Source organism: Hibiscus syriacus, unplaced genomic scaffold, assembly GCF_006381635.1.
Source record: "Hibiscus syriacus cultivar Baekdansim isolate YM2019G1 unplaced genomic scaffold, ASM638163v2 tig00110387_pilon, whole genome shotgun sequence".
Taxonomy (NCBI): domain Eukaryota; kingdom Viridiplantae; phylum Streptophyta; class Magnoliopsida; order Malvales; family Malvaceae; genus Hibiscus; species Hibiscus syriacus.
The window spans coordinates 5,552,974-5,566,249 of record NW_024062717.1 but is presented as its reverse complement, the minus strand read 5'-3'; the positions used below and the strand labels follow the sequence as shown (position 1 = coordinate 5,566,249).

At 33.6% G+C, this 13,276-nt stretch overlaps 1 long non-coding RNA gene across 1 annotated transcript in view; it reads right to left on the bottom strand.

The window, feature by feature from the left end:
- Positions 1–10,679: 10,679 nt before the first annotated feature.
- Positions 10,680–13,276, bottom strand: part of LOC120122601 — a 36,488-nt gene continuing 33,891 nt past the window's right edge. Inside the window, exon 6 of the long non-coding RNA XR_005516096.1 lies at positions 10,680–10,691. This is a non-coding gene — a long non-coding RNA (uncharacterized LOC120122601). The remainder of the gene's footprint in view (positions 10,692–13,276) is intronic.

The following is a 13,276-nucleotide window of genomic DNA, read 5'->3' as shown; positions in this document are numbered from 1 at the left end:
CGAAGCTCGGGGGACAAGCTTAAACTTGGATGCAAGGCGGTCATGTCTATCACCCTAGATTAGTTGCAGATCTACTGAAAAAAAATTCTGCATCAAATGGAATGTCTGTAACAAGCTTATATAGAAGGCATGAAATGTTTCATGTCACAGAGTTACCGCGACCTCTTCAAGGGATTGAAGTTGTGTCGTTAAGAGTAAATCTAAAAGACAGAAAGTGCGACTGCGGGTTTTTTCAAGCTCTGAAGTATTCATGCTCTCATGTGATAGCAGCTTGCTCGCATACACGTCAAGACTATAACCATTTTGTGGATCCCGTATACCTACTATCTGAAGTTTTTAAGGTATACGAATTTGAGTTTCCCTGTAACACCCATAATTCGTATAATTATACCTATACAGATTATAGATGTCACCCGGATTTCTTAAAACCATTTCCACATTTACAAGTGATTTAAAATTTATTTTCTTAGAATGATAATTGATATTATAAAAATATCATATCATATAAATTATGTTTCATTATAATGAATTTAATTCAAAAGATTTTTTTATGAATAGTGAACAGTATCCGTGAACAGTAATAGTGAACAGTGACGATGAATAGTGAGGGGATCGATTCCCTGTAGGGGGGATCGATACCCTATTTACATACTGGAAAATTTTGCTTAAAACGTGGTTACTGTTCATACTACAGTGCTGCTACAGTAACTGCTACAATAACTTTCGAAAATACATATAAATTCAATAAAATTCCATTTTGTTTCCAAATTTGTTTAACAAAACAAATAAAACATTTATAATTACATGCCACTAATTAAGTCTATATTACATCTTAGGATGTCTTACTGATATTGAAATATACTCCTCGATGCATGATGTCATTCCGAACTCTTTATTCAATTACTGGCTTTTTACCTACGCGTGAAAATCATCACACGCTATGTATATACTTAGTGAGGCAATTTAAAACAATAAACAATGCAATACAATTCATGCATGATTTTCAATATCTAATTCAAAATGCCATAAAATCATTTTATTTGCATATCCAATATTTTACCATGATCAATATAATATAAAATCTTTTACCATTTATCCCATAAGCGTAAGCTTATTTTACCAAAATACTTACCATTTAAATTTCATAAGCTCGTAAGCTTATTTTATCAATACACTTGCCATTATTCATAAGCTCGTAAGCTTATTTGCATACTTACCATTTATTAATCAATAAACCATAACTCATAGCCTATAGCCCAATATACAACCCTGAGGACCCTGGGTATTCGAGTAATATTTGTACCGTAGTGCTACACATAAGGTCGTGCCCACCATATACACCGAAGTGTATTACACATAAGGTTGTGCCCACCATGTACACTTAGTGTCCTTATACACTATAGTGTAATATAAACCTGCAGCTGCTATACTCTATGACATGTCAACTATACCCTGTCCCTCAATGGTTTATTTGGGCATATAGTCTACTTTATTCGATCCATCCATGGCAAAGTATATTATCAATATTTAACATTGGGCAGTTCATACCTGAAAACATTCATGGTAAAATATCACATTTTTCATGATCAATGCATTTTGATTTCATACCGTGACATTTCAATGTCATGTCATAGTTATAAAAATAACATATATCATGCTGATATAAATAACGTTGACTTATCGCAAGTCTTCCTGATGATGTATAAAACATCCATGTATAATTTCATGCATGTATTGCACTCACCTTGACACTTTATTTCTTTTAAAATATATGAGCCTCACTATTGTCCACTAAAAACCCTTTTATATTTGATTTGTTTCGATTACAAATCAATCACAATCTGTATATATCACCAATTCATAACGATACATATGTTAGTATTGTACTAACATAAACATATCCCATAATAACTCCATTTCTACCAAATATTAAACACTTAATAATTCCTTTTAACATTGAAACCAACCTTTCCAATTTACACAAAATGGTCCTTCACCATTTTATCACTTAAATTCTTAATACCAAAATTCCAGCATTGTAATTACTATCATACAAATGCTTTACAAAGGTATAATTACATTTAAGTACCCCAACTATGCAAGTGTTGTACTTAAATCATCAATCTTTTCGAACTTCCAAAATAGTTATTTCTCACATATAACACTCATTTAATTTCCCAAACAACAATTTCCAGCTTAGTACATCAATTATATATCACTTACACAACAACCCATCAATTTTCTAGAATTTACGAATTGATCCCCAACTTTTCAAAACTTACGAAATTGTCCCTAATTTTTCTAAGGCTTGTAGAATATTTCCTTCATCATTTCAAACCCATATATAATTTTTCCATAATTTTTCTCACTCAAACCATTCATGGCCGAAATTTATAAAACAAGTTCTAAAAAGATTAAACATGTTCTAATCATCATACATACTTGAATATGAATCTACAACCTTTAAATCATCAAAATTAATCATCAATTTCATGATTCTTTATATGAACACAAACCCTTAGATTTGGGATCTTTGAAATCCAACAAGATTAGAAAGCAATATTAGTACCAAATGATAGCGTTTTTCGCTTAGATCATTTTCCTATCTCACGACATAACTCCAATTCCAAAGAAATTAGCTCAAAAGTTGAAAATAAAATATTTTCTTACCTTGTAAGCCTTCTCACGTGAAGATGCTGGAGAAGAACACTTTGGCATGATATTTGTTTTTGATATCATGCTTATCATCCTTTAAAACATTATTAAAATCATTAACTTGTGAAAATACCAATATACCCTTGATATAACTTCATAATTACCATAAAACCAAGATACATATTGTTGAGTTAATCGATCGACGGAATCGGCCAAGAGGGGGGTGAATTGGCAATTAAAAATTTCGTGGAAGCTTTTGCAGAAAATTGAAAGTAATTGCACAGCGATTTACAGTGGTTCGACTTTCTCAAACAAAGTTTACGTCCACTACCTTAGCTATCCACACTAAGGATTTTCCAACAAATTCACTAATTTGTTCTTTCTTTTGAGGCCAAAGAGATAACCTTACAAAATCCCTCAAGAGTATACCCCAACTCTTGAGAACACTCTTTTTCCCAAAGAGAAGATTACAAATTTGCAAACTTACAAGAAAAACCTCACAAGGTAAGATGTTTGCACAATTCTAGAACAAGAAAAGAACACTCAAAGATAATTACAAATGAGCACAAATGGTGTTCTTGAAAGCAAAATGAATATTGAAAGGAAAATTGGCTTGATTTGCACAAACTTGGTGTTTGATGCTTTCTCTCTTGTTTCTCTATAATTTCTTATTGATCAAGGGCTTGAGAACTTGTTTAAATACACCTTGAATCACTTCTGAACGTTGGTGATAATTAGTGGAGTCAATAGAGCCGTTCAAGTGTGAAAACAATTAATTTTTCTGGGTGGAGCGTCTCATGCATCGATGCATGATGGAGGATGCATCGGTGCATCAGTGTAAAATTCAAATATTTTGACCGTTGGAACACTTGATGCATCGGTGCACCAAGTGTGCATCGATGCATGAAATGCATTCGATGTTTGAAAATAGCCTGAGTGCATCGATGCATGGCGTGTGCATCGATGCATCAAATGCATTCGATGTTTTGAAAATATTCAGAGTGCATCGATGCATGGAGAATGCATCGGTGCATGGAATGCATTCGATGTTTCAATTAATTCACTAATGCATCGATGCATGGTTGATGCATCGGTGCATCACCTCAAATAATTGAATTTAGGCTTTGATTTTGATTCAAAATACTTTGTGAAAATTGTTTTAAAAATAGTTTAAGTACAAATCACAATTTTACACATTTAGTAAGGTTTAAAATTGATCTTGAAAAACTTGGAGTAATAATTTGATATTCGGTTAATTGAATCGAATATAGAATTGTAAAATCATTTGTAAAATCTTAAAATTCATTTAACTTAATTTGTTATATCGAAATATCAAAAATGTTTTCAACAATCTCCCCCTTTTTGATATAACAAACCATTTGAGTAATTTTAAGATTTGTTTAAGAAATTATTTTTGAAATCGATTTTGAAAAACTTACTCCCCCTTACTATAGCACATCTTAAATTTTCTCCCCCTTTTTGTTAAATCAAAAAGACTCTATAAAAACGTTTTAAACAAGAATTTTGAAAAACATTAGCCAATTGATTTATTAATAAGAGGCTGCTAAGATCACAATCAAAAGAGAGATTAGCCATTAGTTTTCATAAACGATATTCATAATAAAATGTGAAATGGCATAATTTGGTCATAAATTTCTAATGATGCAAAATTAATAAACAGAAAGTGTTAAAATGTCAAATCAAATATAAGTTCAAGCATCCTCAAACAAACATCCAACAACTAATCAAGTTCAAAGTACCAAACAAAGCACAAAAATCAAAATCAATCCAAGTTTTAAAAACAAGAAAACATGACAAGCAAGTCTACTCCATCGGAGGATCGGGAGGAGGAGGATAATGAGCTCGAACTTCAAGAGTCAGAGCATCCATACGATCACGCATCTCCCTCTGAAACTCAGAAATCGTAGACTCAATGGAGGCAAAACGTAGATCAAACGACTCTAGAAAAGATCGGAAATAAGGTGGCGTTTGATCATCTTGCCGAGCTGGTACTTCCTCGTCAATATCTCTCATAAGCCTTTGAAGCTCTGGATCATCATCAGCGTCAGGAGCTGGAGGAGGAGGAGGAGCAAGAGAAGAACTAGGAGTAGCTCGTGAAGAACTAGCTCCCGGGGTTTGCTTACCGGGTCGAAAAGACCATAGTCTGGTGTTCTCATCCAATTTCCAATCCGATTTCTTTAAGGATATGATATTGATTGGGTTTTGGAGCGGGATAGGATTGTCAAGGGAGACATCTAGGCCGAGTTTGATAAACAAATTGCTTAGTAGACAACCATAAGGTAGGGTTTCTACATGCTTTGAGGGAATGATGTTTATGATATCGACAAGCGCGCTAAAGACAATATGTGGAAAATTGATTTTCTTTTTGTTCTTTATACAGTGCATCCACCATAAGTCTGTAGCACGTAGTGTGGAGTACCGACCTGCGGATGGTCTAAACCACCAAGAGATCATTAAGTGAAGAAATCGATCGTGGTGAGACCTAAAGGTACTGACACTAGCATTAGGGAGATATGGATATTCCACATCTTCCTTCTCATTAAATAAACCCTCGTCATCTAAACCAAAATGAGATGCGATAGATTCAGAAGTAATAGTGATATATTGTCCTAAAAGATAGGATCTAATCGCTATAGTACCGCACTGAGTTGTGTTATGAATACAAACCGCATTGGAATAAAAGATGCGGACAAGTTGGTGAAAGACGATGGGTTGAAGAGAAAAGAGTTTATCAAACTTCCATCGGCGAAGAATTGAGAGGTATTCAAATTCAAGTTTTATCATAGCTTGTAGAGAAGGAATACGCTCTTCCCTAATACGATAGGATTGGAAGGAGTTCATGTACCTAGAGTACAATTCATCCCTACGGTTTTCAGGCATGTTAAAACAAGTACTAATGAGGGATGAAGGAATATTGGATGGATTTTAAGGTCTAGGAGCGGGAGGACGGTTTTGGTGAGACCGACTCGAGGATGACCTAGGGCGTTTGGGATTAGACATGGTTAGGGAAATCGGAAAAGAAATATCACCTGCAATTTTAAAACACATGTATGCACAACAATTAATCCCAAAACTCAAATGAGTCCTCAATAATTCAAGGTTCTCTAACAAAGTCTTAATGGGCAAAGTTTTGAAAACTATTTAAAATTAATGTCATAATACGCATAGTTTTCATGAAAACAACACAATTGAATCAGTAATTTTCGATTTTTTTTTAATTCGAAATTTCAAAAACAATTTTGAAAGATTATGCGTTTTTGATGAAATTCATTGTAGAAACTAGTTTAGAATCATCATATAGCCAATGCTCGATAATTATTTCAAACTAGAACTAATCTAAACTAGTCCTAAGTTCAAAAATTTAATGAAATAGAGTTTTTGTGAAAATATCTTGAAAAATTCGAATTGAGGGGAATGAGGAGATGTTTTGCGCGATTTAATGAGTGTAGCAGGTTTGTAGGATGAAAATCTTGAAGAATCTGATGTTTTCCCGAAGATTATGAGCAAAAATAGAGATTTTGGAGAGAGAGGGGTCGAATGGCCGTATGTTTTAGGGTTTAGGGTTTGAGAAAAATAAAGAAGATGAGGATTTTAAACCTAAAACCCGACGGATGCATCGGTGCATGGTCTTATGCATCGATGCATATTCAAAGGGATGCATCGATGCATTGTTAAATGCATCGGTGCATGAAGCACAAAAATGTAAAAAATCCATTTTAAACACTTAAAATGCTAAATAAATAGGCTCTAGTGGTGTTGACAACTCATATATCAAAAATTAATTATGTTAAATCAATTAAATTAATCTTTAAACATTATTTGAACATAAAATTAATTTTCACTAAGAATCATAAACTCCCCCTAACTAATAGCAAGAATGCAATCAAAAATTATTATTATAAGCATTTTTCAGTACTTATTAAAAGTGCTAAATTATTTTAAACACTAAGTGAAGATAGGTCAGTTAAACCTAATTCTCTTCTAAGTGTCCAAAACCTTTCCTTGTCTAAGGGTTTTGTAAAGATATCCGCTAATTGATGCAAAGTATCAACATATTCTAGAACTACATCTTCCTTAGTGACATGGTCTCTAATGAAGTGATGTCTTATTTCAATGTGCTTAGTTCTAGAGTGTTGGATGGGATTTTTAGTGAGACAAATAGCACTAGTATTGTCACACTTGATAGGAATGGTACCTACTTCAATTCCATAATCAAAAAGTTGTTGTTTCATCCATAAAACTTGTGCACAACAACTACCGGCTGAAATGTATTCCGCTTCAGTGGTAGATAATGCAACACAATTTTGTTTCTTTGAAAACCAAGAAATCAGCATATTTCCAAGGAATTGGCAAGTACCGGAGGTGCTTTTCCTATCTAATTTGCATCCTCCATAATCCGCATCAGAAAAGGCATGCAAGCTAAAGCTAGAGTCTCTAGGATACCAAAGTCCTAAACTAGGAGTGTCCTTAAGGTATCTAAAGATTCTCTTAACAGCTAGTAAATGTGATTCCTTAGGACATGATTGAAACCTATCACACAAGCAAACACTAAACATAATATCTGGTCTACTTGCGGTTAGATAAAGCAATGAGCCAATCATGGATCTATATAATTTAACATCCACACATTTACCTCCTTCGTCTAAGTCAAGCTTTGTAGAAGAGCTCATTGGAGTGTCATGAGGTTTCCCGTTTTCCAGTCCAAACTTCTTGAGCATATCTTTGACGTACTTAGCTTGATTAATGAAGATGCCATCTTTTCTTTGCTTGATTTGGAGTCCCAAGAAAAATGAGAGCTCCCCCATCATGCTCATCTCAAACTAACTTTGCATTAGCTTAGAAAATTCTTGGCAAAGAACATCATTACTAGAACCAAATATTATATCATCAACATAAATTTGAACTACTAATAAATATTTACCTTTATGCTTTAAAAACAATGTAGTGTCAACCTTTCCTTTTGAAAAACCTTTTTCAATTAAAACATTTGACAATCTTTCATACCAAGCTCTAGGAGCTTGTTTTAAACCATAAAGAGCTTTTGTCAATTTAAGAACATGATCTGGAAATTTTGAATCTTCAAAACCTGGAGGTTGTTCCACATACACTTCTTCTTTTATAAAACCATTTAAAAATGCACTTTTAACATCCATTTGATATAATTTAAATTCATGAAAACATGCAAATGCTAATAGTATTCTAATTGCTTCCATCCTAGCTACGGGAGCGTATGTTTCATCATAGTTTATGCCCTCTTCTTGAGTATACCCTTGAGAAACAAGTCTAGCCTTGTTTCTCACTATATTACCACTCTCATCAAGCTTATTCCTAAATACCCATCTAGTACCTACAGTAGATTTATTACTAGGCCTTTCAACTAATGTACATACTTTACTTCTCTCAAATTGATTTAACTCTTCTTGCATAGCCATAATCCAATGTTCATCATTTAATGCTTCTTTAATATTCTTAGGCTCTATGCATGAGATAAATGCAACATAATTACAAATATTTCTAAGAGAAGATCGAGTTGTTACCCCTTTTGATGGATCACCTATAATTTCACCATCCTTGACATAGTTGTACTCTCTTGGATAAGATACTTCCCTTTCTTCAATGGTTGGATTCTCAAGAGGATCATGAGTTTCCTCATTTTTCGTTTCTTCCTTTGATGACGGTTCTCCAACTTCATGTCTAACGTCATTTGTATTTATAACACCTACATCATCATTCACACAAGAATCCTTCCTCGGAAGGGGATTATCATCGAAAACAACATGTATAGACTCTTCTACAACTAAAGTTCTTTTATTAAATACACGATAGGCTTTAGAATTTAAGGAATAACCCAGAAAAATTCCTTCATCACTTTTAGCATCAAATTTGCCAAGGTTTTCTTTACCGTTGTTTAAAACAAAACATTTACATCCAAAAGGATGAAAATAAATAATGTTAGGCTTTTTATTTTTGAAAATTTCATATGGAGTTTTCTTTAAAATTGGCCTAATCATTACTCGATTTACAACATAACAAGCAGTATTTGTGGCTTCCGCCCAAAAATATTTTGGCAAATTATTTTCACAAAGCATGGTTCTAGCCATTTCTTCTAAAGTTTGATTTTTCCTCTCAACAACTCCATTTTGTTGAGGGGTTCTAGGTGCTGAAAAATTATGACTAATACCATTAGAATTACAAAATTCAATAAATCCAAGATTTTCAAATTCAGTGCCATGATCACTCCTAACACTAGTTATAGAGTAACCCTTTTCATTTTGGATTATTTTTGAAAATGTGATGAACTATTCTAATGCTTCATCTTTAGTACTTAAAAATAGAACCCAAGTATATCTAGAATAATCATCTACCAAGACAAATGCATATTGTTTTCCACCCAAGCTAGTAGTCCTAGTTGGCCCAAAAAGATCTACATGGATCAATTGTAATACTCTACTAGTTGATACGTCATTAATGGATTTAAAAGAAACACGCTTTTGTTTTTCTTTAGCACAAGCATCACAGATTTTATCATAATCAAATTTAAGCTTAGGCAACCCTCGAACTAAATCACCTTGAATTAGCCTTTGCAAAACACTCATACTAGCATGTTCTAGTCTCCTATGCCATAACCAACTATCATGTTCATCTTTAGCAACTAGGCATAAATTAGTCATATCAAAAGAATCTAAATGCACCATGTAAATGTTCCCTATTCTATGACCAACAAGCATAATCTGATTAGATGCAATGTCAATGACTTTACAACCATTAATTTCAAATAAGACATTGAATCCTTTATCGCATAATTGACTAATACTCAATAGATTATGATTTAATCCATTCACATATAAAACATTCTTAATTTGTATGGAAGAGGTATTACCTATTGTACCAATACCTTCAATGTGACCTTTTGAATTGTCTCCAAAAGTCACTTCTCCTCTATTTTTGGCGTTAAGCTCAATGAACCGGCTTTTGTCTCCGGTCATATGTCTTGAACATCCACTATCAAGGTACCATGAATTTGAATTTGTTTCACGTGCCTTGTAGCAATGCTCCTTTCCCTACAAACATAGATTAACTTTTGATTTTTGGTACCCAAATTCTTTTGGGTCCATATTCATTAGTTTCCAAAATCCTAGTTCCCTTAGGTATCCATTTGTGTAGGATATTTTTATCTTTAGTAGTAATGAGTTCTTTAGGAACCCACATACTTCTAATGATTTTTCCATTAGAGGTTCTTTGGGGACCTCTATGATTGTAGTTTCTAAAACTTTTTCTAACAAAGTTGGATTTTGAATTTCCACCTTTTTCAAAATGTTTTGTTCCAACTTTATCAAAAGAAGTTTTAAGATCATCAATTTTCTTTTGATGATCATCATTGATCTTTGAAAGTAAATTTTGCAAATCTAAATTTTTCTTTTCAAACTCTTCTATTTTGATTTGCAAGTCTTTGATTTTACTTTCAAGATCGTTGTTGGTTTTGGATATGAGTTTGTTTTCATTTTTCAATTTTGAAACATCATTTTATATTTTAAAAATAATTTCTCATAATCCGAAGCCAACCCATTATATTCCTCTAATAACTCATCATAAGATAAATCATCAAAATCGGATGAGTTAGAGGTTACCTTAGAATCTTCCCCGAATGCCATCAAGCACAAGTTTGCTACTTCTTGTTCCTCTTCATCGGAACTTTCTTCATCGCTCCATGTAGCCACATGAGCCTTGTGCTTATTCTTTGATTGACCATTTTTCTTTAATTATGGGCAATCATATTTGACATGCCCCGGCTTTTTGCATTCATAGCAAATGATTGGGTCCTTCTCTTTTGGTTCATTTTTTAGGCCTTCGTTTCGTTTGAATTTTCTTCCTCGGTAAGGTCTCATCATTTTTCTGAACCGTTTGGCAAACAATGCCATTTCCTCGTCGTCATCATCATTATTAGAATCACTCTCATCTTTTGTGGATTTAAGAGCAACTCCAATGTTTTTCTTCTTCTCCTTCTCCTTTGGTGTCTCTTCAACTTTATCAAGGTCCACCTCATCTTCAAGCATCATCTCATGAGTGAGGAGTGAACCGATAAGTTCTTCAAGAGTTAAGGATGATAGGTCCTTAGACTCAATGATTGCCGTCTTCTTTGATTGCCATGATTTTGGGAGGGAGTAGACTAACTTCCTCATAAGCTTTTCATTTGAGATGATCTCTCCATATGATTTGAGACCATTGACAATCGTTGAAAATCTATCCGTCATAGCTTTGATGTCTTCATTTGGTTTCATCCTGAAATTTTCATAGCTATGCGTTAGAATACTAATTTTTGATTTCTTTACCTCATCGGTACCTTCATGTGTGACTTGAAGCTTGTCCCATATTTCTTTGGCGGTTGTACATGATGAAACTCTTTCGTATTCATCTGGTCCAAGAGCACAAAAAATAATATGGATGGCTTTGGAATTAAGCTGGAACATTCTTGTATCTCCTTCACTCCACAACCTTGGATGAGTGAGAGGCTTGATATATCCTTCTTCTACGGCATTCCATGCTCCCATGTCACTTGCTTGAATGAAGTACATCATTCTATTCTTCCAATAGGCATAATTAGCCCCATTGAAGAAAGGAGACTTGTTGACGGGCATCGAATCGAGATCGGAGTCGTAATTTGAAGTGGAGGCCATTGATGACTTTGTAATCGATGTAACTCTTCCCGAATCGACTCAAGAGGCGATTAAACCTTCAAATGAGTGAGGCTCTGATACCAATTGTTGAGTTAATCGATCGACGGAATCGGCCAAGAGGGGGTGAATTGGCAATTAAAAATTTCGTGGAAGCTTTTGCAGAAAATTGAAAGTAATTGCACAGCGATTTACAGTGGTTCGACTTTCTCAAACAAAGTCTACGTCCACTACCTTAGCTATCCACACTAAGGATTTTCCAACAAATTCACTAATTTGTTCTTTCTTTTGAGGCCAAAGAGATAACCTTACAAAATCCCTCAAGAGTATACCCCAACTCTTGAGAACACTCTTTTTCCCAAAGAGAAGATTACAAATTTGCAAACTTACAAGAAAAACCTCACAAGGTAAGATGTTTGCACAATTCTAGAATAAGAAAAGAACACTCAAAGATAATTACAAATGAGCACAAATGGTGTTATTAAAAGCAAAATGAATATTGAAAGGAAAATTGGCTTAATTTGCACAAACTTGGTGTTTGATGCTTTCTCTCTTGTTTCTCTATAATTTCTTATTGATCAAGGGCTTGAGAACTTGTTTAAATACACCTTGAATCACTTCTGAACGTTGGTGATAATTAGTGGAGTCAATAGAGCCGTTCAAGTGTGAAAACAATTAATTTTTCTGGGTGGAGCGTCTCATGCATCGATGCATGATGGAGGATGCATCGGTGCATCAGTGTAAAATTCAAATATTTTGACTGTTGGAACACTTGATGCATCGGTGCACCAAGTGTGCATCGATGCATGAAATGCATTCGATGTTTGAAAATAGCCTGAGTGCATCGATGCATGGCGTGTGCATCGATGCATCAAATGCATTCGATGTTTTGAAAATATTCAGAGTGCATCGATGCATGGAGAATGCATCGGTGCATGGAATGCATTTGATGTTTCAATTAATTCACTAATGCATCGATGCATGGTTGATGCATCGGTGCATCACCTCAAATAATTGAATTTAGGCTTTGATTTTGGTTCAAAATACTTTGTGAAAATTATTTTAAAAATAGTTTAAGTACAAATCACAATTTTACACATTTAGTAAGGTTTAAAATTGATCTTGAAAAACTTGGAGTAATAATTTGATATTCGGTTAATTGAATCGAATATAAAATTGTAAAATCATTTGTAAAATCTTAAAATTCATTTAACTTAATTTGTTATATCGAAATATCAAAAATGTTTTCAACACATATCCTTATCATCTTCAAAATCAGATAAATATCAGCCTTGTCATCTTCCAATAGTCCAAGATGAACAAATTAGTTTTCCACTTTACTATTTTGCCCTTGTAATTTCCAAAAATTGCAATTCAGTCACTTTAATCAAACAATTCAAATTAAACATGAAATTAAACCATTAAATATTATTTTCCAACATTTTAAAAATGTGAAAATAATATTTTTATTTCTTATTTTCGTAACCCATTTTTAATTTTTTTTCCAAAATTACATTTTGGTCCTTAAACTTTCCAAAGTTTATACTTTGATCACCAAACTTTACCAAATTTATAATTTGGTCATTAAATAAATCCATTTATGAAATAAAAATCTTTTTGAGAAAAATCACCACTTAATTCCTTAAACTTTTCCCAATTCTTTACTTTTACCATCAAACTTTCAAAATTTATATTTTGGTCATCGTCTAAATTTTTGGGGTATTACATTCCCCCCATAAGTAATGACAAAGATCCTGATGAGGTTCAAGATTGGCTTCCGATTATACCAAATCCGAGTTTATTGAGGGAGCGTGGTCGTCCAAAATCCAATCGAATTTATTGCGATATGGATATTCGAGAAAGATCTAGACAATACAGAAGATGTGGGCATTGTAGAAACCCATGACACACTAGAAAAACATGTCCAC